Below are 22,676 nucleotides of genomic sequence, written 5' to 3'. Positions count from 1 at the left end.
GCCTTCTGGAACTGATCCCATGTGACAGTGTCGATAGGATAAGTGGCTGTGAAATTCTCCCACCATGATGATGCGGGTCCATCAAGCTGATGTGTGGCAAAACGCACCTTTTCCGCATCTGTACATCCTGCAGTGGTCAACTCCCTTCCTGTCGGAGCCAATCATCTGCATCTATCGGCTCGGTGCTACCGGAGAACACCGGCGGATTTAGTCTAAGGAAACGGGCTAAGTGATCAACAGGTGGTGGAGGTGGTGGGTTGTTGTTCCCCTGATTCTGATTCTGGACTAGTAACTGCATCAACACATTCTGCTGCTAGATCAACTGAGTGAGCTCCGGTGGAAAAGCAAATCCATTGTCACGTCTCGGAGGCATCTGAGGGTTTAGAAAAGATGAGAATACAGAAGAGAATGAGGTCTAGAGAGAAAATACTACCCATATGCACATGAGACAAATGCAAACAAAATCACTTCATTCAATCAAACAAGGGTATTAAACGGTCTAACTATCGTTTACAAAAGTGCTCAGACTATACTAGATTCATGGGGGAATACTACTACTGTTATGGTGGTCGACTAGAAAAACTGCTCCATTGAAGACTCCATGATATCTGCTCCAGGTTCATCAACATAGTCATCATCGCTATCGTCTGGGTCCGAGTCGGTGTCGTCGATGATGATGTAGTTCTCTGGACAAGTGAAATCATCGTCTTCTCCTCCAGTTGCGGGGAATCCCATGAATACCTTCAGCTTCTTCTTCAGATCATCGTTCTTCTCCATGAGTGTTGCTATTTCCTCCTCATATCCATCACGTGTATACTTGAGTTCTTCCTCAAGTTCCATGATCTTGGTCATAGCCTTCTTCAGATCTATCATGCCTGCGCACATCTGGTTCTCCCGGCGTCGAATGTGCTGGTTTAACTTCTGAATGAAAGCTGCAATTGATCTATCCTTCCTGGTGCTGATCATCTCCCATTTCTCATCTCGGCGCCCACAAATCTTGTAAATAGTATCCTTGAGATCCTTGTGGTAAACTTCTCCAATGCGTCCCATTGTGATGTGGGCTGCCATGCTCTTTCCTATACTCCAGGTTGGTGCATCGAAGGAAAACTCTATGGGCTCAGTGACAGGCATGAACGTCCTTCCTGGAACATGAACTTGGATCATCCAATGCTCCTCTTCTGGTAAAGTGGCGTTGTAGGTCCCGGTGAAGCTTGGTACTCCGATGTTTAGGTATCTAGTGACTTCCTTCAAGTGGCATCCAAAGGGTGTATCTTCATCCGGTTGCACGAACTTGTTCCTTGCATTGCCATCCTAAAGAGTAGAAAAGATGAGGGGTCAGAAATGAGAAGATTGAGTAGTGATCTATGGCTTTAGCTTAGTGGTCGTGTCCTACAGTCAGCGTGTCCTCTGATACCATCTTGTAGCGACCAGACCCCAAACAGTCTGATCTCTGTGCTTTAGTGTCATCCCTGGATAAGTAATGCTGACACGCATAGTACTTGAAGGATTTATAACAGAATAGCAATCACACACTTATTACATCGAATGTATCAAAAGAGAACTTATTACAATAAATATGACTTAAGGCCATCTAAAAACGATAACATCGGAAGTCTTGGAAGATAAGTGAGTCCATCAACTCCAACGGCATCACTGAGTATAAGACCACGACCTAAGGCACCTTACTCGTCGTCTGAAAAGTCTGCAACATGAACGTTGCAGCCCGAAAACGGGTCAGCACATGGAATATGCTAGCAATGTAACACATAGAGAGTAATGAACATAATAATGCTATACTACATGCATATATGGCTGGTGGAAAACTCTATGGTTATAGTTTTGCATAAAGCCAATTTTCCCCTACTGCAAAGGAATATTTTTTTTAACTATCATGGTGGTTGTTAAACATTGAGAAGGTAGACACCCTCTCAATCCCAATTAAGCATCATCATTAAACCCAAAAAATTTAAATTAAAGTAACATGATGAGATTCACATGATAATCCAAGAACTAGATACTCAAAACGTCCATAACCGGGGACATGGCTAACTAGGATTAGTTTGTACACTCTGCAGAGATTTGTGCACTTTTCCCCACAAGACTCGATCTCCTCCGTTAGAATTTCTCACACTACATGGTGTTTGAGAAACGGATGGCCGAGACATAGTTTTTCAGAAGCGGGAGCACCTTACGATCTGGTAGACAGTTACACCTACTTTCCCGTACATCTGCTAGTCTACCACTGTAAGAGTTCGCACGACTTAATCAACTATGCTAGAGCCCATAGTAGCTTGTGGCTGCACACGGAAGTTTTTAGCATGAATAATCTCATGATCCCTTTGAGCCTGGGTGGCGGTCCATAAAGAAAACAGGCAATCGCTGGAATACCTAGATGCCTCAATCCACCCAGATGTGTGTTAAAGTTGCCACCTTAAATAAACCATTAAATAACAATCTCACATCTGTCATGGATACACTCACCCAATCCACATCTACTAGCATAGCATGGCATTATAAGCAAACGTAGAAGTAACTCCCAAGGGTTTGATAATAAAACAGGTAATAGGTACTACCTCATCTACTTCCCAAAACCCACATATTAATCTGATTCTAACCATGCAATTGTTTGAGGATTGATCTAATGCAATAAAACTGGGTAGTAATGAGGTATGATCAAAGTGTTACTTGCCTTGCTGATGATCCGTGAAACCTACAGATTTGAAGTAGCAGGCGGCGCACTCCGGGTACTCTATTGCAAACAAACAAGCATACAATAAGTACTCATCTAATGCATGGGTAAAACTCAAATAAAAGATCTAACCAGAAAGTTCAACTTAAGAACCCCAGTTTGCAAAAAGAATCAAATTAAACGAAGCAACGAAAGTCAAACAGCGAAAGAAACAAGCTTCGTTTACTAATCTGGACCTAAGTCAAATTTTAAAGTAGCAAAAACTTGTTTTAGTTGGTTAAACAGAAAGAGGGTTTCGATACGAAACTCTAGGCGCTTGAATCGCCTGGTTCCGATAAACAAGCGAAAAGTTATACTAGAACGAAGGTCGGATCAGAAATCACGATCAGAAATAATCACGGAAAATCCGAGAAAAAAAACTGACGAACAGGCTAACGAACAAACGTCCGTTGTCTACGGCTAAACGGCAAAAACCGTTCGTTAAAACAGATGTACAGACGAACATTCGTTAAATAGATAAACCAAGAAAACCGGTGAACCGATCTAAAAAAATGAACTAGGGTTTCTAAAAAATGGATCGGTTTTAAAAAAACCGGCGGCGGCAAACGACGGCTGCCTCGTTGGAATCGGCGGGGCTCGGGCTCCGGCGGGGCGGCGTGGGGTGGCGTGGGGCGGCTGCAGCAGCGGCGGGCTTGGAGGCGGCGGCGGCTTCGGCGGCGGGGGCGGCTTGAGCGGCGGGATGGGACGGGGTGTGGCGGCGGGGTTGGGGGGTATTTAAAGAGGGGGGAGAGGTGGCTTGGGGAAGGGGCAAGGCGGCGGCGGAGGAGGAGTCCGGCTCGGACTCCTGTCCGAGTCGGCGGCGGCGGCGGCGCGCGGTCTCTAGGAGGGAGACGACGACGCGGGGTGTGGGCCGGCTCGGCTGGGCCTCGGCCCAGTCGGGCGCTGGATGTTTTTTTAAACAATTCCACCGAAACTAAGAAAAATTCTAGAAAATGAAATGAAATTTTAAAAATGCCAAAATAAATTTTTCACCGTCTAAATAAAATATTTAGAACGAGATGATCATTTTCTTGGCCCTAAAATGCAGTTTTGAAAAACGTGCAATTTTCCTAAGTTCAAATAAAATAGCCAAAAACTCCAAAATAAAATCTTATTTGATTCTTTTATTAAACCCTCAATATTTCTTTATTTTGGGAAAGTAATTTTGTTCCCTCTCGATGATTTTTATAATAGAAATAATTGAAGATAAAATAAATAAAATCAAATGATCCTATTTTCAAAATTTGAGAAAACTCAAATATGAAAATAACGAAATTCCCAACTCTCTCCGAGGGTCCTTGAGTTGCGTAGAATTTCTAAGATCAAGCCAAGAAGCAATGAAATATGATATGCAATGATATCTAATGTATAACATTCCAAATTGAAAATTTGGGATGTTACATGTCTACAAGAAGCTGCACCCGAGAACAAAGGCAGAATCCATTGCACAGGGATGATATCCTTGCATGGTCAGAGTGAGGGAGTCCTGGGTTAAGGGGTCCTCGGCGGTCCGGTCTATGTGACATGGGCTAGACTGATGGGCTATGAAGATACAAGAGAGAAGACTTCTTCCCGTGTTTAGATGGGACTCTCCTTTGCGTGGATGGCAAGCTTGGCATTCGTATATGTTGATTCCTTTCTCTGTAACCGACTTTGTATAACCCTAGTCCCCTGTGGTGTATATATAAACCGGAGGGCTTAGTCCGTAGAGGCAATCACAATCATAATCATACAAGCTAGACTTCTACGGTTTTAGCCATTATAATCTCATGGTAGATCAACTCTTGTAATACTCATATTCATCAAGATCAGTCAAGCAGGAAGTAGGGTATTACCTCCGTAGAGAGGACCCGAACCTAGGTAAACATCGTGTCCCTCGCCTCCTGTTACGATCAACCTTAGACGCACAGTTCGGGACCCCCTACCCGAGATCCGCCGGTTTTGACACCGACATTGGTGCTTTCATTGAGAGTTCCGCTGCGTTGTCACCACAAGGTTTGATGGCTCCGTCAATCATCTACAACAATGTTGCCCTGAGGGAGGCTTTCCTCCCCGGTCAGATCTTTGTGTTCGGCCCTTCGCACTGCGGGCCAACTTGCTTGGCCGTCTAGAGTAGTTCGACAGCTACGCCCCAGGTCACCACATTACTCGCAGGCCAAGTCGCTGATATCCGAGGAGACTTGATCTTCCAATGATTCGCACCCCCAAAGTCCGCTCTGGCCTTAGATCTGGAGCACATCGCTAGGTCCGAAGACGAGCTCCTTAAGATCGCTGGGCTATCTGCGGCCTCTAGGCCCATCATGGGAGAGCCGAAGGAAGTAGTGTCGCTGGCAACCATGATGAAGCCAAACCCTCCTCCGGACACTGGCTCCAAATCTTAGGAGTCAACATTGTGCGAGTTCGGCCAAGGAGTCTCCTTCTTGCCGCACTCCACGGACTCCCTTCTCTCGGTCGAATCCTCGCCTTTAAGCGAGGCCGTGGACTTGATGCGATCCCTCATCATTACAGTGGAGCAATGTCCAAACTATGATCAGCCCGGACTAGGGGCTGAGGGCAGGGACTTTTACGTCCCACCCACCACCCACTTTATAGCCAATGTCGAAGACTTAACAGACATGCTCGATTACGGCTCCGAAGACATCGACGGTGTGGACGACGATGCTGGAGAGGAGCAGGCAGAAAAACTACCGCTTACAGGGTGCTGGACAGCCACCTCCTCGTATGACGTATACATGGCGGATACACCCAAAGAGAACAACGACAACAATGAGAAGGATCAAGTTGAGGATAAGCCTCCTAAGATACAGCCAAAGCCCCGACATCAGCGGCGCCGCTCTAAACCACGGCGTGGAAAAAATAGCAATACCAGCAGAGGAGAAAATAATAATCCGAGCGATGCCAAAGATAATGAAGACCCCGTTGAGCCAACTTCCGAACAGGATGAACAGGAGGATGGGCGAGTCAGCCCTAATGAACAGGCCGTTAACGAAGACTCGGACGATAGTAATTATCTTCCACTCTCCGAGGATGAGGCGAGCCTCGGCGATGAATACTTTATCGTGCCTGAGGAGCTCGTCGATCAAGAGTGCTTTAAGCGCTGGCTAATAGCCACTTCAAGGAGCCTGAAAAAGAAATAGCAGTAGCTTCAAGCTGATCAAGATCTACTCAATGATAGATGTACTAATGTCCTGGCAGCCAAGGAATACGGCCTCGATCGCCCAACCAAAAGTTACCCGAAACGCAAATTGCTACCCCAATTTGATGATGAGGCATTAGAGCCCATCCTACCAGCGGGTAATGCGGCTGACCGACCACCACGTGGCCGGGATAAAGTGGCAACTCATGCTGAATACCAGCCCGCACTACCTCGCCGTAAAAACAGAGACACAACAACTTGGGATCATACACATGACCTGCGGTAGGACCTAGACAACAGAGCAGGTCAGACCAGATCGATCTACAGATCACGGGGACATGTCCGGACGCGCAACGACAGCCATCTAGCCAGACATGACAAACACCACCACGCCCGGGCCGAGCACCGCAGACGAACTCCATCCGAGCTATGTTGCGACGTGGCCCGACATGTAGGCACCACACACCCCCTTTGCTTAAATGATGAAGTAATGGAACACCAATTCCTAGAAGGGTTTAAACCCATGAATATCGAATCATATGATAGAACAACAGACCCTGCAGTATGGATTGAAGATTTCCTCCTCCATATCCACTTATCCCGCGGTGATTACATCCACGCCATCAAATACCTCCCACTAAAAGTAAAGGGGCCAGCGTGACACTGGCTGAACAGCCTCCCTGAGAACTCCATCGGCAGCTGGGAAGACTTGGAAGACGCCTTCTGCAATAACTTCCAAGGTACATATATTCGGCCTGCAGACGCCGATGACCTAAGTCACATCATCCAGCAGCCCGGGGAGTCTGCCAGGAAGCTCTGGACTAGGTTCTTAATCAAAAAGAACCAAATTGTCGATTGTCCGGATGCCGAAGTCCTCGCGGCCTTTAACCATAGCATCAGAGATGAGTGGCTCACCCACCACCTCGGTCAAGAAAAACCAAGATCCATGGCTGCCCTTACCACTCTGATGACCCGTTTTTGCGTGGGAGAAGGCAACTGGCTCGCTCGTAGAAGCAAGAGCACCGATGATCCGGGTACCTCTAAAGTTCCATATGGCAACGACAAGCCACGACACAATAAACACAAGCGTCGCAATAACAATGAAGGAACGCAAGACATGGCGGTCAACGCCAGATTTAGTGGTTCCAACCCCGATCAACGGAAAAGCCATTCAAGGCAAACAGAGACGGACCATCCAATTTAGACAAGATACTAGATCGGCCCTACCAGATTCATGGCACCCCAGTTAAACCAACCAATCACACCAATAGGAGCTGTTGGGTTTTTAAACAAGTCAGCAAGCTTAATGTCAAACACAAGGTGAAGGGGCCGCACAGTGCCAACAATGACGAAGAGACTCGCCAGCCGAACACTGGGGGTCAAAAGCAATTCCCCCTGAAGTAAACATAGTGAACATGGTATACATGACACACATCCCTACAGGGGACTACAAGCGCGCGCTACGGGACACCGGCGTTATAGAACCAGCCGCCCCAAAATTAAGCCAATGGGTGGTCCGCCCGATCACTTCTGATCGCAAAGACCACCCAGCCAGTATCCTTCACGAAGGTCTGGCAGCTCTCATCCTCGATCCAATCATCGATGGGTTCCATCTCACGAAAATACTTATGGACAGCGGTAGTAGCCTTACTCTACTCTACCAAGACACTGTCCGCAAAATGGGCACTGATCCTTCAAGAATTAGGCCCACCACAACTACCTTCAAGGGAACAATATCCGGCGTAGAAGCTCACTGCACGGGCTCAATTACATTGGAAGTCGTTTTTGGCTCGTTGAACAACTATCGAAGCGAAGGCTTGACCTTTGATATTGTCCCGCTCTGCAGTAGCTACCATGCACTACTCGGGCGTACCGCTCTTACTTGCTTTAATGTGGTCCCACATTACACATATCTCCAACTTAAGATGCCCGGTCCTCGCAGCACCATCACGATAAACAGAAATACGGAATGCTCCCTCCGTACAGAGGAGCATACTACGGCTACTGCGGCTGAAGTACCAAGCGGCCTTATCACGCCGCACATTTCGTCGGCCATCAAGCCGCTGGTCTCCATTAGACAGGACCAATCAATCTCAGAGCTGAATTAGCAGTTCGGCCTCCACTGTCCGCCCCTTATAAGCCGCAAAGTCTGTCCCGCGCACACAATTATACACTCAAAATTCCTGTTAAAACTTCCAACATGATGTTATCCCTGTTTGAAAAGGGTGTGTTAAAAGAAATGCTCTATCTCTGAAACTTGCAGTTTCTTATCTGCAACTAAAACTTGCAGTTTCTTCTCCGAGAATCATATTTTCTGCACTTTTATATGAAACTACATATTTTAAAGTGCTAAAAATAGATCTCCAGAATTCATAAAATACTTCATATGCTCAATACTGCAAATCTGAAATTCACAAGACATACATATCTGAAAGTACTCTCAAATCTGAAACAAAAAACACAATTCACCACCTGCAAATACTAACAACCCTAAGCTCCTGCTCAGACTATTTGGGGGGGGAGTCACCTCCTATTCCTCGGCGGCAGACAGCCACCCCGTGGGACGAGGTGAACGACGACGGAGAGGATGGCGGGGAAGCGTCGTTGCGCCAACTGTTTTCTCCTCTTGCAGTTGGGTTTGGTCGATGAAGAATCCACTGGCTTGCTCTGCCACGACACCCTCACAAACGACACTGTGTAGATGCTCGATCCTTTAATCTCGGGTGGATGCTCCATTTTGGATTGATAATCCCACCACTGCATCCTCACGACCGGATCCGGTGAATCTGTTTGCTCCATGGCCACGAGGAGTAGCTCTATGTACTCCCGGGAGACTCCCTCCGGGAGTATCGCCACCTTTTCGCTCTTTTCCAAATATTTGGCCATCACTGTCACTGTCGTCGCTAATTGCTCTGGGTTGTCAAACCAAGACTATATCTCCAACACCCTAGGTAGCTTCATAGGGTCACCGCCTACGAGCCACATGTATCGATTATAATCCTCCATCGATATACTTCTCCACATCACCTTCACTTGCTGGCGGTGGTTTTTGAATGGAAGAGGAGAGGAGGGGTGCTAGTTTTTAATTAGAATGGGAGAGGAGCAGCGGAGGTTTTGAAATGGAACATGAGAGGAGCAGGGCTAGTTTTGGACTGCAACACGAGAGGAGCGGCGATGGTTTTGAAATGGAAGAGGAGAGGAGCGGCGTTAGGTCTGGATTGCAACAGGAGAGGAGCTGCGGTGGTTTAAGAGGAGAGGAGCAACGCTGGTCTTGGAAGTAGTTTTTTTGTTTTGTGTACTTTGGGTCTAAGTTTGACCACGTACTATATTTGACAAACACAATGTGAATGCATGTCATAAAAAAAGGTATCACTTGGTTCGTATCTAAATGTACTTTCAAATTATATTATTTTTGCAATTGATACGTCTCCAATGTATCTATAATTTTTGATTGTTCCATGCTGTTATATTATCATTCTTGGATGTTTTAAAATCATTTTATAATCATTTTATATCATTTTTGGTACTAACCTATTGACATAGTGCCCAGCGCCAGTTGCTATTTTCAGCTTGTTTTTTATATCGCAGGAAATCAATACCAAACGGAGACCAAACGCAATAGAACATTTTATAGATTTTTTTCTAGACCAAAAGACACAAGATGGGCCGAAGAAGTACCAGAGGGGTGCTCCGAGGGGGGCACAACCCACCAGGGTGTGCCTGGGGGCCCAGGCGCACGTAGGTGGATTATGCCCACCTTGGTCGCCTCCCGCATCGCCTCTTTGCTCTATAAATACCCCAATATTCCAGAAACCCTAGGGGAGTCGACGAAAATCAATTCCAGCCGTCGCAAGTTCCAGAAACACCAGATCTAATCTAGGCACCATCACGGAGGGGTTCATCATGTCCATTGGTGCCTCTCCGATGATGCATGAGTAGTTCATTGTAAACCTACGGGTCCGTAGTTAGTAGCTAGATGGCTTCCTCTCTCTCGTTTGATTCTCAATACAATGGTCTCTTGGAAATCCATATGATGTAACTCTTTTTGCGGTGTGTTTGTTGGGATCCGATGAACTTTGAGTTTATGATCAAATCTATGTTTTTATCCATGAAAGTTATTTGAGTCTTCTTTGATCTCTTATATGCATGATTGATTACAGCCTCATATTTCTTCTCGGATATTTGGGTTTTGTTTGGCCAACTTGATATATTTATCTTGCAATGGGAAGAGGTGCTTTGTGATGGGTTTGATCTTACGGTGTTTGATCCCAGTGGAAGAGGGGGAAATGACATGTAGGTATCGTTGCTATTAAGGATAACAAGATTGGGTCTGTTTCTACATAAATAGATCTTGTCTACATCATGTCATCCTTCTTATTGCATTACACCATTTTTCGATGAACTTAATACACTAGATGCATGCTGGATAACGGTTGATGTGTGGAGTAATAGCAGTAGATGCAGGCAGGAGTCGGTCTACTAATCTTGGATGTGATGCCTATATAATGATCATTGCCTGGATATGGTCATGATAGTTCTGAATCACTGTTGGGCAATTGATAGAACTTCAAATAAGCATGACGATATCCAGGCAATGCCCAATATATAGGCATCATGCCCAAGATTAGTAGACCGACTCCTGCCTGCATCTACTACTATTACTCCACACATCGACCGCTATCCAGCATGCATCTAGTGTATTAACTTCATGGAAAAACGGAGTAATGGAATAAGAACTATGACATGATGTAGATGAGACCCGTTTATCTATTGCGGAGATATAGATCTCATCTTACTATCCTTATTAGCAATGATACATACGTGTCGGTTCCCCTTCTCTCACTGGGATCAAGCATTGTAAGATCGAACCCACTACAAAGCACCTCTTCCCATTGCAAGATATATAGATCAAGTTGGCCAAACAAAACCCAAATATCAGAGAAGAAATATGAGGCTATAAGCAATCATGCGTATAAGAGATCAAAGAAGACTCAAATAACTTTCATGGATAAAAGCATAGATCTAATCATAAATTCGAAGTTCATCAGATCCCAAGAAACACGCCGCAAAAAGACTTACATGATATGGATCTCCAAGAGACCACTGTATTGATAATCAAGAGAGAGAGATGAAGACATATAGCTACTAACTACGGACCCGTAGGTCTACAAAGAACTACTCACGCATCATCGAAGAGGCACCAATGGAAGTGGTGAACCCCTCCATGACGGTGTCTAGATTGGATCTGGTGGTTCTGGACTCTACGGTAGCTGGAATTGATTTTTGTCAATTCCCCTAGGGTTTCTGGAATATTGGGGTATTTATGGAGAAAAGCGGCGGTTCAGGGGGCACCCAAGGTGGGCACAACCCACCAGAGCGCGTCTGGGCCTCCTAGCGCGCCCTGGTGAGTGCTGCTCCCCTCGAGCCACACCCAGGTGCTTCCTTGGTCCACTAGATGTCTTCTGTTCCAAAAAATAACCTCCAGGAGTTTTGTTGCATTTGGACTCCGTTTAATATTGATTTCCTGGGATGCAAAACACATGCAGAAAATAGCAAACTAGCCCTAGGCACTATGTCAATAGGTTAGTACCAAAAAATGATATAAAATGGCTATAAAATGATTGTAAAACATCCAAGAATGATAATATAACAGCATGGAACAATAAAAAAGTATAGATACATTGGAGACGTATCAACATCCCCAAGCTTAATTCCTGCTCGTCCTCGAGTAGGTAAATGATAAAAACAGAATATTTGATGTGGAATGCAGCCTAACATGTTCATCATATTTTTTCTCTTTATAGCATGGACATATGGACTTCTGTACGATTCAAAGCAATAGTCTAGTTTGACATGAAGACTTTAATACTCAAGCATACTAACAAGTGACCATGTCTTTCAAAATATCAACACTAAAGCAAGTTATCCCTAGCCCATCATGCTCAATCATTGATCCATTCATGAAACACACTCGAACATTAGTTACACCCAATGCTCAAATACAATCATAGTTCCCCTTAGTTGGTGCTTTATAAGAGAAGATGGAGACTCAAGTTCAAAATAAAAATTGCATAAGTAACAGAAAGGCCCTTCGCGGAGGGAAGTATTGGTTTGTAGAGGTGCCAAAGCTCAAAGCTTAAATTGAGAGATAAAAATTATTTTTGAGAGCCATACTTTTCCGACCAACGAAAATGACTTGGAGCATCCCAACACTTTCCATGCTAACCGTATCCACGGGTGCCCTCCATACCAACACTTTCCAAGGAATTTATTATTTCACAACATAAAGTAAATTCATTATTCATTTCAGGACTGGGCATCCCTAGTACCATTGTCATACACTCATGCAATGACAAGGGAATAAACACTCATCGTGGGAATAACACATCTAGCATGGAAAATATTGGCTACCATTTACTGCTTAGCAAGCAGTAGAGCACACAAAAGAGGAACTTATTTTGAACATTGGATATGGCACATGAAAATTTGCTTAGAATGGCATGGAAATACCGCATATGGGTAGGTATAGTGGACTCATATGGCAAAACTGGTTTCAAGGGTTTTGGATGCACAAATAGTGATCATACTTAGTGAAAAATGAAGGCTAGCAAAAAGATTGAGAAGCGACCAACCAAAAAGCAAAAAATCTCGTACCCAAGCATTAAGCATAAGTAACACCGAATAATGCACCATAAGTAGGATATAAATTTCATTGCATAACTATTGACTTTCGTGCTTGCACAGGGAATCACAAACCTTAACATCAGTATTCTTACTAAAGCACAATTACTCATGAACATGACTCACATATCATATCGTCATATCTCAAAACCATTACTAAGAATCAAGTTTATTTTGTCCAATGATTTTCATGGAAGTTTCTATTATATCCTCCTTGGATATCTATCACTTTGGGACTATTTTCATATGTTGCTTTTGATAATATCAAACAAATATAAGTGAAGATCATGAGCATAATTTTTTTCTTCCTGTCAAAATAATTTAAGTGAAGCAAGAGAGAATTTCTTCAAGATTTACTAACTCCCAAATAAATCAAAGTGAAGCATGAGAGCATTTCTTTAAAATTATCAAAGAACACCATGCTCAAAAAGATATAAGTGAAGTACTAGAGCAAATCCTTGGCTCTAAAAATTTAAGTGAAGCATAGGAGCAAGCATAGCATAATTTTTTGCTCTCTCAAAAAGGTGTGTCCAGCAAGGATTCAACACTTAAAACACAAAAAAACAAGCAAAGACTCATATCATACAAGACGCTCCAAGCAAAACTCATAGTATGTGACGAATAAAAATATAGTTTCAAGTAAAATACCGATGGTTGTTAGAAGAAAGCGGGGATGCCACTCGGGGGCATCCCCAAGCTTAGTTGCTTGCTACTTCTTTGAATATTATCTTGTGATGCCTCGGGCATCCCCAAGCTTATCCTTTTGCTTATCCTTATTCCTTCATCCATCGTAAGATAACCCAAAACTTGAAAACTTCAATCACACAAAACTCAAACAAAACCTTCGTGAGATACGTTCGTATAAGAAACCAAACCAGTACTAAAAGTACTGTAGCAACCATATTTCCATTTTGTTTTTGAATTATATCTACAGTATTTCTATGGCAAAAACTCATCAAAGAAAACCATAGAATCATCAAAACAAGCACACAACGCAAAGAAAACAGAATCTGTCAAAAACAAAACAGTCTTGAGCAATTTGAATATTTCAAATACTTCTGTAACTCCAAAATTTCTGAAATAAATTGGTGGACTTGAGGTATTTTTCTATTAATCCTATGCAAAAAGAATCAACTCAAAATCACTCTCGTAATAAAAACGAAAAATAATCTTGTGAGCAAAAAAGTTTCTGTTTTTCAGCAAGATCAAATAAACTTCCACCCAAGTCTTTCCAAAGGCCTTGCTTGGCACAAACACTAATTAAAACACAAAAAACACAATCATAACAGTAGCATAATTTTTCTAACACTCAAGAGCATAAAGCAAAAAGAAAAAATAAATTTTATTCATTGGGTTGCCTCCCAACAAGCGCTATCGTTTTACGCCCCTAGCTAGGCATAATGCATAGGATCTAAGTGTTGCCTTCTGTTATCTTTGCCACTTCAGTAAGGGTCTGTTCAAATCCGGGAGGCTATTTGCGCTTCACTAAATTTTCCATAAAACAAACCATCTTGAGATCTAAAATATCCAACCGTTTATTGCAAAGAGAAAGCAAAGTGTTCATACGATTGATACTACCATTGAGATGTTTGAGACTTTCATTATATTTTTGTAATTCCACCATATGTTTATGCAAATCACCGAGTTTGTCCAAAATTTGGACTCCCTCCGGGGTGAAAGAAAGCCCTTTCTTTTATGGTGGAACCCCTAAAATTCCTTCTAAAATTTCATAGCCAGCATTGGCATCAAGCTCAATAAAATTCCCTTTTGTGGCAAAATCCAAGGGTTGTCTATGATGCAAAGCCAATCATACATAAAAATTTCTAAGCAATTTTTTTGCATCTTGTGGCACCCTAGCTCAGAGAAAACCGGAACACCCTGTATTCCAGCCCAGAGATGGAGATGAAGTCTTTTGGAATACGGCACTGCTTAGCTTAGAACAAATCAGCTCTTTATTACAATCTATTTTGGGCACAAGGGGTTCCGATATAACAGGGAATTACATCGGCATGACGACACTATGCCTGCCACTGTTGCTCTATGTAAGCAGCAGAACAACTCGAAGCAGCAGAATAACTTGTAGCAGCGGAACAACGACGATGATGGTGAACTCCACTCCACAGGGACTCTAACTGGAACGCTTATCCTATCTCGCAAACAAGCAATCAAATCCGACATGACCTGCGAACTGGCATAACATGCCAGGTCAGTACATTGAATGTACTTGCAAGCTCACAATAACCAGAAGCATTCAAGTCAAACGATAGCATGGCAATTACATGTTAACAATTATTAACATGATATCATCATAACAACATGGCATGAACAACATGAACATGATACAACTAGCACAATATGAGCATGGCAAGAACATATAAATTTGACGATACTAGCGTGCAACATGATGACACCATATGACCAACTTACTCTGCTCGGGGTTACCTCATAACCATCACATGCATCACTTACCATCTTGGACATGACACGATCATCTCAGGATCAAATCAGGCTTGGTATAAACAATACCGTACTAATCATTACATGACTACAAGGATCTTGACCTTTACCCTTGACTCTCGCACAACATCACAAATATTCAACTACTCGATATCCTCAATACCACGGTGATCATGCCCGGATCACAAATGGAACCACACTTGGTTCAATGGGTTACCTTGTAACCAAACGGTGATCATTCTCGGCTTACATGACCAACTTATCTCATCATCGAACCGGGGTTGTTATTAAGCACATTATTATTATTATTATTATTGACCCATAGTGTGACCAACTATGAACTGGGCCCTTATCCGTGGGCGCGGCTATCGATAGATTTAGTATACACTCTACAGAGGTAGCGCACTTTACCCACACCACTGAACCCATGGCCTCACGCTCCCATTCGGGTGGACCAACAGCGTTCCGACAAAACCATCCTACTGCCATGACACTCTCCCGGCCACTCAGGCATATCCAAATGAGTTGACATTTTGCATGATCCTTCATATCATCATATCATAGCCATCCACTAAAGTTGAGCTCATGTCATGCCTCCATGTGAGCTCATCTTCAATTCTTTGATTCTGTCCAAAATTTCAGTCCGTGAAGCAAGTATATTTTATCTTGCTCCATTATGGCTGCAAATTTTTCTAGGCATTCTCTTATACATATAATCTATCTCCACCCATTTTGGGCACATTTCATCAAGCCATTATTCCTAAATAATTTTTGCAAGTTTTTGGTCAGCAGAGATGTTTGTGAAGCAAGTACCATTTTGGCTTGGCCAATTGGTATGAGACTTTTTGAGCATCTTCATATGACCAAATGACCCTGCCTTGCCCAATTTGAGCTCAAGTTGATACTCCATGTGAGTGCATCAAAACCTCAGTAAACTCAGCAAAAACAGAAAACCAAAGAAAAAGAAAAAGAACGGGCCAAAAATCTGAGGTTTTTGTCCAGACCACAAAGCCACGGGAAAAGAAAACTCAGGCAAAAACCTCAGAAAAACAAAAGAAAATGAAAGGGCCAAAAATCAGCCTGTTACACATCTCCCTTTAGGTTGCAAACACGGTAAGATTCCATAAGCCTGTACCAAGATCTTTCAAATTTTGTCCTTGTTTTTGTTTGAAGTATAGAACTTCTTAGTCTTCTGGTAACAAAGGAGGAGCATTCAAACTAGCCATAGTGAAACAAGAACATGAATAGATCTGACGGGAAAACGACAAACAAAAAAAGGGCGAATAAAACGGCATTTTTTTTCTGAAGTGGTGGAGTGGAAAACGAGAGGCAAATGGAAAATAATGTAAATTGCGAGGAAATGAGATTTGTGATTAGGAACCTGGTTGATGTTGAAGATCCTCCCCGGCAACGACGCCAGAAATGGCACGTTGACGGGAGACTATCTTGAGGTGATCTTCCCCTACAATGGTGCCAGAAAATCCTTTTGATGTCTACTAGAACTACGTCGGTATTTCCCCAAAGAGGAAGGGATGATGGAGTACAGTGACGGTAGGTATTTCCCTCAGTGATGAGACCAAGGTTATCGAACTAGTAGGAGAACCTCCTCACACCACCTAAACAACACCAGTGCACAAATAACAAATACTTACAACCCGACGTGTTAAAAGGGGTTGTCAATCCTGTCACAGCCTGGTTTTTGCCCTCTTTTATTTGCCTGACTTTCATGTGAGTTGGTTTTGAATTTGGAGTTTTGAATCATTCCATTTGGACTTGACCACTTGGGTATCCCTTGATTTTCACCCAAGTGCCCCCTCTCCTCTTCTAATCCATCATTTCACTCCTGGCCAACCCAATAAAATTGTTTGGAATATTTTTCTTAAATGAAAAATATTCATTTTGCCTCTTAAACCCTAGCTAAACTCTTTGACCTCCAAAGCAACCCTCATTTCCGTTGCCCTAAAAATCTTGAGAAATATCCCAAATATTCTTTGGACCCTAGGGCACATTTCTGAGCAAAAATATTTCACCACTTTTTGGAGTATTTTTGCTACAGAAAATATTTTCACTTCTGGGCTGAAATGGTAGTTTCTACATCAACTACCTTTTTACTAGCTCCATTGTAGCTGGTTTTTCCTGTGCTTATTCACCTTAGTAAGAGTCAGTAAAACCCCAAAGATCAGCCCTTGAAACCCTGTGGTTTGACCATAGTAACTGTTCAAAGTTTCTGTCCAGTAACTAAACATCTTCACCATTTCACTTCTACTGCACCTAGAAACAAACCGAGCCGTGGTAACACCTAAAGTTACTAAGGACTACACGCCAGACATCACGGTTAGTGCAAATGTGGCCTGATGTCATGGCTCACGCGGTGACCGCGTTTGTCAGAGGGTGCTGGCATGCCAAACACGTGCTTTGCGCGTCGCCAGTGCCTCTGTGGCGCGCGTGCACGCTGCTCGGCTAGCCTGGGCGTGTCCCCCCGCGCCACCATCCTCGTCTCCACCTCCTTTACTACTCCCTGCCGCTCGCCGACGCCGGAGCTCGCCCCAGCGAGCACGGGCACGGTCCGGCCAACGGCACAGTGCCCGCGCACTATGTTCGTCCCTGTCCTCCACACTCCTGTGCTCTTCCGCATCCGTGCATAGCTCCCGCGTTACCTCATCGCCTTCCCCCTCTCTCTCTGGCACTATTCGTCGCCGGGCGCCGGCGATAGCTGTCCTCCGGCAGAGCCCGAGCCCTCCTCGCCGCCCCGCCTATAAATAACCCCCTCCGCAGCCTCTTGGAGCACCACATCTCACCACCACTCCCTTTTATAGCCACTAGAAGCCGCAGCCCACCCGGGCAGGCCGCGGGCTGCCGTCCCCGAGCCGAGCTCGCTGGCGATCCCCTCTGGATCGACCCCGCAGCTCTGGCCACTCCCAAGCTGAGGTGACCCTGCCAGGGCCTCCGCCTCTCCTCCGTGAAGCTAACACGCCAAGACCAAGCCTCTGGAGCCGCCCCTAGCCGCCGTCTTCCTCATCTCCGGCGACCATCATGTTCTGCCTCTGCTTGCGAGGAAGAATCTGATGCCGTTCGGTCACCGTTTGCCACGCCAGGGTACGGGTAGGTGCGCAAGAGCCTTCTCGATCGATCCCTCCCTCTCGTTTCCCTCCAAGATGCATCAACGACAGCGTAAGCTCCGGCGAAGTGCTGCGCCTCTTTGTTTTCTTTCCCCCTCCCTCCGGCCTGACTAGTGGGGCTCGCTAGTCAGCCACTCATAACGCGCGCAAAGCGGTATGAGTGGTGGCACCCTGGGAAAATACGCCATCGACGTCACTCCCTCTCTGTTTTTCTTTTTCAAATTTATTTAAATTCCAGTAGCATTCAAACAGCCATAACTTTTATTCTACATGTCCAAATGCAGTGATTCTTTTTGCATTGTGTTCTTTGTCCAAAAATCTAACAGCTCCCAAAAGATGGGATTTTTCCTTGCTGTCTAGATTTTCTCGCAGTTTTCAGAAGGTTTCTTGATATTTTGAATTGTGGTTTTTGAATGTTTTTCAGAGGAACCAGCTTGTCTTGAGGATCACTAGGAGCCTTGAGAACCTCATCAGTACTAAGGAGCCACAGTAACATCTTCATGGTGCCACTTCAATATTTTTGATTTTCATACTTGAACATATGAATATTGATGCATTTAAAATAGTTATATAATAAATATATTCTTTTATATGCTTGTTATGTTAAAATGCTTGAACTTCAATATGTTTGAAGTAAATATTGTTGTTAAGATTATGAGGACTTAATTGCAAGAGTTAAATAAATAATATGGTCATAGAATTGTATGAGTACTTTACATATTATTTTGCATGAGGTATAATGATGTTTATTGCTAGAAATAGTTCTGGTATGAGCAAAGAGAGATTTTAACCAGCATAGTAGCATGAGTTTATGATGGCTCCGTGGGAGCGTAGTTGGTGCAGTTTTGCACGGTTATGTGATGCATATGTTCAGTGATGCATGGTATGGCAATATGACACCGGTTATTTTGTTTTCACATTAAGTTGAAACTGATTAATAATTCAACTTGAACATGTTGTTGACCGGGTCGTGGTGCCGCTGAAACGAGTCTTTCCCAGTGCAACCACACTTGTCGGTATGGGACGGCCTTAATGCGTTTCATTGTTGTGCCTCTGATCGGTACCTCAATTTAGGGAAGGTTATGGGCGTGATGTACCCTGGCCCGGTAGGCAAGCATAACCTTCTGAGCCCGTTGTTAAGTTAAGTTTGGTACCGGATCCCAGTGTGGATCGTGGCCACGACGGTGGTCGAGGTGTCTGGAGTTAGACACGGGGCCACCCAGGACTAGCCCAATGGGGTCTGAGTCGGAGGGGCCGGGAGAGTGTCATGACAGTGAAATGGTTTCGTCGGAACGCTGTTGGTCCACTTGAGTGGGAGAGTGAGGCCATGGGTTCCGTAGTGTGGGTACAGTGTACTTACCTCTGCAGAGTGTTTTTAATCTATCGATAGCCGAGTCGACGGATACGGACACGCTCGAAAGTAAGGTACACCATGGGTCAACACTTAATAAATATGCACACTAATTGCACCTAGGATGACAGTGAGGTCATCGTGTTGAGTTGGACATGAGTTGTCGGGTTGTGATCGCCTTAAGGATCATGGGCCACGAGTTGGTCGGGTTGTGATCGCCGTAAGGATCACGGGCCATGAGTTGGTCGGGTTGTGATCGCCGTAAGGATCACGGGCCATGAGTTGGTTGGGTTGTGATCGCCGTAAGGATCACGGGCCACGAGATGGTTAGGTTGTGATCGTCGTAAGGATCACGAGTATGTGTTGGTAATATTATGTTTGTTGGTCACACCGGGTAAGCAAGTCGGGAGAATGAGTATCTGTTGAGCACTGTCACAACATGTTGGTTATATAGTCGCATTGCTGATTAAATTGGATAAATATCATAATATTGTCTGTCATCTTGTTTATGTTTATTGTGAGCTTGCAAGTACATTCAATGTATTGACCTGGCGTGTCATGCCAGATTTTAGGAAAGTCCCATTGGAAAGGAGTGCTATCCGAGTCTAGACCGTGTCCACGTCGGTGTCCTTGTGCTATGGAGTCCCGCTACGACGTTGTTCCGCTGCCGAGTAGTTGTCATGATCGAGGCCCCTTTATGTTCACTAAATAATATACATATTGTTTAGCCGCACCGTGTGTGCTGCTTGGCCCCGCTAACTGTTGTAATATGAACTATGCTCCGCTACCATGAATAAAGCGGTTGTTTTCTGTACCATGTTGTTGTGTGTTGCCAGAAGACAAGATCGCTGGGCTGGCAATGCAAGGTAAACTGGTCGCTCTAAGCCGGGGTGCCACAACACTTGGTATCAGAGCCGTGCTGACTGTAGGCCACGCTAGACTAAGACGAGTTAACTGGGCGCTAGATATGGGTTGTAGTTGAGTGTCGGTAATAACTGTAGCTAGTTATTGCATTCCATGCGCTGATTATATTTATTTTATGCTAACTTGCTAATGGTTGTGAGTGTAGATGGCTCCGGTGCTGTATCCGTGCCAGTTGCAGCTGATGCCGTACACATTGCTGGATCTCCTTCGTAACGTGTGGCGTCGGTTGTACCCTCACGGAGACGATCCAGTCTATCGTGTGTACCGGGAGCGCCTAGCTGACTCAGTGTATGAGTATCACGCCGTGGTTACTCTGCACACCAGTTCCGATTCTAGTTCTTACATTCGTACCTCCCGTAGCAGCTACGCTTCTTCCGCTTCTCAGGCTGTCCAGTTTGCTACATTCGAGGCACTTGTTGAGCTTTGCTACAACGAGGTCCGGATGCAGAATCACCCAGGTTTCCACTACTATCCTTCTATCCATGATAATGGTAGTGTCCATTTCCCTATCATTGATCCGGAGTCTGATAGTGTCGCTAGCCACCTTTCTCGCTACATCACTGCTAGCTATCTTCTGATCTACGAGCTGGCTCGTGAGCTAAGTCATGCCCTACTGCTTTAGCCTCTACTTTAGTCACTGCTCGCTCAGCCACTACTTCTCCATCTATGGGATTTATTCCCTACGTTCCTGCCAGTTCTAGATCCCCTGTTTCTCCGGTTACTCCCCCGAGTAGCTCGGGCACCGCGACTGCAAGTCCCCTTAGTGCTCCTGTAGAGTGGGTTTGACTTCTCACCACTCTTGCAGCACTGATGATCCGCCCTTCACCTGCCCCTGAGGGAGAGACCTCGAGGCAGTGTCGTCGTGTCACTTTTAACCCGAAGGTCTCCGTTAACCCCACTAGTTCTGGATCCGAGTCTGCATCAGGAGAGGACCCCGCAGCGCCAGCCGAGTAGTAGAGCTTTCGAGTATTTTCAGTTGTCGGGATGGAGTATGGTTGTAATCATACTAGTCATGATGTTTCGTTTCATGTATGAGGGTAGTTGGACCTGGCATGTTGTGATCTTTCATGTATGAGTCTATGTATAAATATGTTGGACTTTATTTTATTCGCCGTATTTTCTTCGTCTTTTCGGTTTCGCCTGGTTTTTGTTGCTGGCTCCTCCCCGGTTTTTGTTGAATGCTTCTCATCTTGGTTGCGTTGACTTAGGAAAAATCATATTAGGATGACGTGGGGAGGCTGCAATAGCAACGTTCACGAGGGTTCTCCTGTTCAGCATTCCGCACGACAGGCAGGACAATCACCCGAGCCGTATGTTCCACCACCGCCTCCACCGCCAAATCCGCCCTCCACCGAGCAAATTATGCGTATGTTCGAGGAACGACGAAACAATGATCTAATGGAAATATTCAGAAGTATTCAAGCAATGGTTGGACAGAATGGAAATCAGCCTGCCTCTCACGCCAAGCTATCTGATTTTCAAAGGACTAAGCCTCCCAGTTTCAGTCAGGCTGTTGATCCCTTGGATGCATATGATTGGTTAAGAACTATGGAAAAGAAACTTGAGGTTGCTCGAACAGATGAAGAAGATAAAGTTCCATTTGTAACACATTATCTGGAAGGCGCTGCTGCCATATGGTGGGAAAATGAGAAAGCCATAGGGACTGAGAATGAAGCAATCACCTGGTCAAGATTCAAGGAGCAATTCTGAAAATATCACATCCCTACGGGAATTATGAAGACTAAGCAGCGTGAATTTCTCGCGCTCCTCCAAGGAAGTCAGTCAGTGGGAGAATATTTACAAAAATTCAATCACCTGTCATGTTACTCTCAATATGACGTGGCCACTGAAGAAACAAAGATGGACCGCTTTCTTGGTGGATTAAACCCGCAGCTTCGCTGTTCTCTCAGTATGTTCGATTTTCCAGATTTCCAAACCCTGGTGAACAAGGCTTTCATTGCTGAAAGGGAACACAAGCTCGTGTCAGATACTAAGTCTGCCCATAACGATCACAAGCGCAAGTTTGAGCCCAAGAAGGAAATGCAACCAGTGCAGAAGGTTCGTACCTGGCAGCCAACTCCGATGGCATACCAGCCCAGCTGTCAACAAAATGTTAACAAGACCACCACCCAAGTGAAGAATGATGTGCTCAACCCGGTTATGGAGAATCGTCTACCCAACAATTCCTGTTATAGTTGTGGACAAACTGGACATTATGCCAAACAGTGTCCCAAGAACACCCTGACCAATGCTCCATTCAAGCCTCAAATCCATTATTTG

The sequence above is a fragment of the Triticum aestivum genome, chromosome 1B, assembly GCF_018294505.1.
Source record: "Triticum aestivum cultivar Chinese Spring chromosome 1B, IWGSC CS RefSeq v2.1, whole genome shotgun sequence".
In the NCBI taxonomy this organism is placed as follows: domain Eukaryota; kingdom Viridiplantae; phylum Streptophyta; class Magnoliopsida; order Poales; family Poaceae; genus Triticum; species Triticum aestivum.
Note: the sequence above shows the minus strand (reverse complement) of the source record.